Here is a 6,000-nt window from a genome sequence, read left to right as displayed (position 1 = left end):
TTAAGAGTCTATCTGCATCGCCGAGAATGGCTGTGCAGTCCGACTCGGGAGTGACACGGTATCTGTCTCCTCCCGTGTTGAATTGACATCTTGCGATGACGCTGGAGTGTCCTCTCCAGTGAAGCTGAAGCTACAGAGCCTGGGCGGGGTGATATGGAGGGTCTGCTGTTGCCCATGCAGCAGACCCCCCCTCTCTTCGCAGCTGAAGGGTCCAAGGGAAAGACGGAGTCGATACAGCTTGGCTTCAGGTGCGCCGCAGGAGTTGCCGGTGATGACTACAATGTCAAACCGCCTTAGGGACTCCAGCTCCAGATTTTCTGTCGGGGTTTACTCCCCTAGCCTTTCCCCTGAAGAGGTATGCCGCAAGGCAGCGGAGGTTTTTTGGAGTCAGAGTTTTCCTTCTCTGATATGGAAGACTATACACCACAAAATTCAATAACCTAGAAAAAATGGACAAGTTCTTAGAGATATATAACCTTCTTAGACTGAATCATGAAAATAGGTATATATAAATACACTAATGAACAATCGGGCCCTGACTGGTTTAGCTCAGTGGATTGAGCGTCGGCCTGCGAGCTAAGTGTCGCTGGTTCGATCTTCCAGTCAGGGCACATCAGAGAAGGAAAACTCTGACTCCAAAAAACCTCCGCTGCCTTGTGGCATACCTCTTCAGGGGAAAGGCTAAGGGAGTAAACCCCGACAGAAAATCCGGAGCCGGAGTCCCTAAGGCTGTTTGACGTTGTAGTCAACACCGGCAACTCCTGCGGCACACCTGAAGCCAAGCTGTATCGACTCCGTCTTTCCCTTGGACCCTTCAGCTGCGAAGAGAGGGGGGGTCTGCTGCATGGGCAACAGCAGACCCTCCATATTACCCTGCCCAGGCTCTGTAGCTTCAGCGTCATCGCATGATGTCAATTCAACATGGGAGGAGACAGATACCATGTCACTCCTGAGTCGGACTGCACAGCCATTCTCGGCGGTGCAGATAGACTCTTAAGAAGCTACACCATCGTCTCTCGAGACGGACGGCTGCCGACGACGAATCAACAATCATCAAAAACCTCCAAAAAAGTAAAAGTCCAGGACCAGATGACTTCACTAGTGAGTTCTATCAAATATTTAAAGGAGAATTAATACTTACCCTTCTCAAACGCTTCCACAAAAAAAAAAGAAAATAAAATGAAGAAGAGGCAATACTTTCTAACACATTTGAAGAGGCCCACATTATCCTGATACCAAAACCTGGCAAGGACAATACAAAAAAAACTGCAAATCAATATCTCTGATGAATACAGATGCAAAAACCCTAAACAAAGTACTAGCAAACCAAATATCAGTCGGCAGCCGTCCGTCTCGAGAGACGATGGTGTAGCTTCTTAAGAGTCTATCTGCACCGCCGAGAATGGCTGTGCAGTCCGACTCGGGAGTTGACACGGTATCTGTCTCCTCCCGTGTTGAATCGACATCTTGCGATGACGCTGGAGTGTCCTCTCCAGTGAAACTGAAGCTACAGAGCCTGGGCAGGGTGATATGGAGGGTCTGCTGTTGCCCATGCAGCAGACCCCCCCTCTCTTCGCAGCTGAAGGGTCCAAGGGAAAGACGGAGTCGATACAGCTTGGCTTCAGGTGCGCCGCAGGAGTTGCCGGTGTTGACTACAACGTCAAACCACCTTAGGGACTCCGGCTCCGGATTTTCTGTCGGGGTTTACTCCCTTAGCCTTTCCCCTGAAGAGGTATGCCGCAAGGCAGCGGAGGTTTTTTGGAGTCAGAGTTTTCCTTCTCTGATGTGCCCTGACTGGAAGATCGAACCAGCGACACTTAGCTCGCAGGCCGACGCTCAATCCACTGAGCCAAACCAAATATAATACTACATTAAAAACATAATACGTCATTATCGAGTAGAGGTCATACCAGGCACAAGAATTGTTCAACATATAGAAATCAATCAATGTGATACACCACATTAACAAAATAAAGGATAAACACAATATAATTATATTAATAGATGTAGTAAAAGCATTTCACAACCTACAATATACACTTATGATTAAAACACTCAATAGAATGGATATAGAAGGAAAGTACCTCAACATAATAAAGTCCATGTATGACAAACTCTCAGCTAATACACCTCACTCAATGGTGAAAACTGAAAGCTTTTCATCTAAGATCAGAAACAATACAAGGATGCCCACTCTCACCACTGTTATTCAACATAATACTGGAAGTCCTAGCCAGAACAAAAATAAATAAATAAATAAATAAATAAATAAATAAATAAGTGGCATCCAAATTCAAAATGAAGAGGTAAAATTGTCATTTTTTTGCAGACGGCATTATTCTTTATATAGAAAACCCTAAAACCAAAAAAATTATTGGAAACAAATACATTAAAATTGCAGAATACAAAATTAATGTACAAAAATCCATTCTGTTCCTATATAGTAACAATGAAGTTTCAGAAAAAGAAATGAAAGAAACAATTTTTTTTGTGATTGCAACAAAAAGAATAAAAAACCTAGGAAACAAAGAAGGTGAAGGACCTATACACTGAAAACTGCAGTACATTATATAAGACATTAAAGAAGACACACAGAAGTGGAGAGCTATTCCATGTTCATGGACTGGAAGAATCAACATAGTTAAAATGGTCATATTACCCAAAGCAATATACAGATTTAATGCAATCCCCATCAAAATCCTACAGGCACTTTTTAAAGAAATAGAAGAAAAAAATCATCAGATATTTATGGAACCACAAAAGACCCTGAATAGCCAAAGCAATCCTGAGAAGAGAACAGAGATGGAGGTATCACACTCCCTGATATCAAATTATACTACAGAGCAACAATAATTAAAACAACATGGTATTGGCAGAAAAACATACACACAGACTAATGCAACAGAACTAAGAACCCAGAAGTAAACCTACATATATATGGGCAAAATAATTTTGACGAAGGAGCCAAAAACATACAATGGATTTTTTTAAAGTCCTCTTCAATAAACGGCGCTAGGAAAATTGGAAAGCCACATGCAAAAGAATGGCATTAGACTGCCACTTGTCACCATACATAAAAATTAGTTCAAAATGGATCAAAAACCTAAATATAAGACCTAAAACAATAAGTTATGTAAAAGAAAACATAGGTACTGAACACATGGGTCTTGCTCTTAGAGATAATTTTACGAATTTGACCTCAAAGGGAGGTAAAAGCAAAAATAAATAAATGGAATAATATCAAACTAAAAAGCTCTGCACAGCAAAAGAAACCATCAGCAAAACTAAAAGGCTACCAACGTAAGGGGAGAGCAATGCCTCTGATAAGGAGGTAACATTCAAAATATATAAAGAACTCATACAACACAACAACAACAACAACAAAAACTCATACAACTCCACAACAACAAAAAAAACAAACTCATATAACTCCACAACAAAAAGTAAACAATCCAATTAAAAAATTGGTAGATGACCCAAACAGACATTTCTCTCAAGAAGACATACAAACAGCCATCAGATATAGGAAAAGATATTTAATTTCACTAGCTATTAGGGAAATACAAATCAAAACTACAATGAGATACCACATCACACCTGTTAGAATAGCTGTTATCAGCAAGAAAAGTAATAACAAGTATTAGGTTGTAGAGGAAAAGGAACCCTCATTCACCACTCATTGGAATGTGAACTGGTACAGCCACTATTAAAAACAGTATGGGTACTTCTGGTCAAGATGGTGGCATAGGTAGACACACTTCACCTCCATGTACAACCATAAGAAGGATCACAACTAACCTCAAAACAAAAAACACCCAGAACTGCCAGAAAAATTGAACTGTATGGAAGTCCGACAACCAAGGATTTAAAGAATCCAGACGGGTAGGAAGGGCAGATACGGGGAGCCAGGACAGAGAGGACGTGGTGTGGTAGAGGCAAGGCAGCAGCAGTGAGGTGGTGGTGGCAGCAGACAGTAGAACAGGTAGTCTGACATTCATGCATGGTGGATAAAAGCCATGAGTGATATCTTGGGAGCAAGCAATCCCAACCCCAGGCCAGACTGCACAGCCCAGGGTTCCAGCACCAGGAAAATAAAGCCTCATAACTCCTGGCTGTAAAAACAAGTAGGGGTTGGGGCAGCAGAAGAAACTGCCAGTCTCTCAGGAGAGTTTGTTTAAAGAACCTGCATGGTCTAAAAGTTATGCAAACCCACCCACTCCCAGGACCACCAAAAGGGAAACAGCTAGAAGGAACCAGTCTCATACACAAAGGGGGTGAAGTGACTAGAAATAGGGTGCATGCCAAGCAAACTTCCAGTGCCAGGCAGTGGCATTGTCCCCTTTCTCACCCCTTCTCCACATACAGAGCCACAAAATGGTGAAGCTGGTGCCCCACCCTAGCAAATACCTAAGATCCCACCCCATACAACTTAACAGGTGTGCTAAGACAGAGAGTCAAAGTAGTTCTACCTAATACATAGAAACAAACACAGGGAGGTTACCAAATTAAGGAGAAAAAGAAACATGGCCCAAATGAAAGAATGGAACAAAACCCCAGAAAAAAAGAACTAAATGAAAAAGAGATAGCAAACCTCTGAGTACAGAAAAAGCATAAAGAAAGAAATGAAGGCTATACTAACTGAATTTTTTTTGAAGATTCACAGGGAAACAGCAATGAAGGGAAAGAAGCCGGGGTTCAAATCAATGATTTGGAACATAGGGAAGAAATAAACATTCGACCGGAACAGAATGAAGAAGCAAGAATCCAAAAGAATGAGGAAAGAATAAGACGACTCTGGGACATCTACAAAAGTGCCAACATCTAAATCACGGGGAAGCCAGAAGAAGAGGAAGAGCAAGAAAGTGAATATTTATTTGAAAAAAAAAATAATGAAAAGAAACTTCCCTAATTTGGTGAAGGAAATAGACATACAAGTGCAAAAAGCCCAGGAAGTCCCAAAGAAGTTAGACCCAAAGAGGACCACACCAAGACACATCATAATTAAAATGCCAAAGATAAAGATAAAGAGAGAGTCTTAAAAGCAGCAAGAGGAAAGCAGAGAGTTACCTACAAAGGAGTGCCTATAAGACTATCAGCTGATTTCTCAGAAGAAACTTTGCAGGCAAAAAAAAAGGACTGGCAAGAAGTATCCACTGTGGTGAAAAGCAAGGACCTACAACCAAGATTACTCTAGGATAAGATCCAAAATGATGGAGGAGTAAGTGGAAGCTGCACTAAACTCCTCCCAGGACCAATCTGGAATTACAACTTAATTGTGGATAAATCATCTGGAATAACCAACTGACCATTAGCTGGAGAGAAATCTTATAACCACAGAGAGACAGAGAAGGCCACTTCATCACAATGTGACTGATAGGAAGTACAGCTAGGCTCCCACCGGTGGCAGATGAAGGGAATGAGAAACAGCTCAGCAGCTGGGGGTTCCCTCTGAGAAGGGCAGGATCTAAATCCCCAGCTGGGTTTCCCAGCCTACAGCAACAGAGCAGAAAGTAAAATAGCATCCTGCTGTGAAAAGCGAAAAGCCACAGGGGTTTTTGCTGGCCTAAAAGAAACAGCTGGAGACAACAGACTCTTAAACGGATCACGTACAAAAATATTTTGGCACCCACTTACCCTGGGCTCAAGGAGAGGGAGGGCAGAGAGGACTAGAAACGCTTGGGGAGAACTTGGGGTGGTAGCTTTGAGGAGAGAACCAAGGGAGCAGCTGACCAGGTCCCAGTGCTGACTCATTCCCCATACTGCAAACAGACGATTATCCTCCAAGTGGCATCAGCCTGAGGGGAAGCAAAAGCCCTGCCTGCAGGAATTAATCTGCCCCACCTTCAGTGCTTAAGCCTGATGGTTGATCACAGATTGAATCAATTAACAACTAAAGGAGACAGACAATGGCAGTAGATCTCTGGTAGTCTCCAACAGGCTGCCTAGGCCCAGACTGGTACACAATCTGACACCACCAGGGGCAGATCCAGGAAATGCAGA

The sequence above is a fragment of the Furipterus horrens genome, unplaced genomic scaffold, assembly GCF_987537825.1.
Source record: "Furipterus horrens unplaced genomic scaffold, mFurHor1.1.pri manual_scaffold_8, whole genome shotgun sequence".
Taxonomy (NCBI): Eukaryota; Metazoa; Chordata; class Mammalia; order Chiroptera; family Furipteridae; genus Furipterus; species Furipterus horrens.
The sequence above is the reverse complement of the archived record's forward strand: the minus strand, read 5'-3'. Positions refer to the sequence as shown.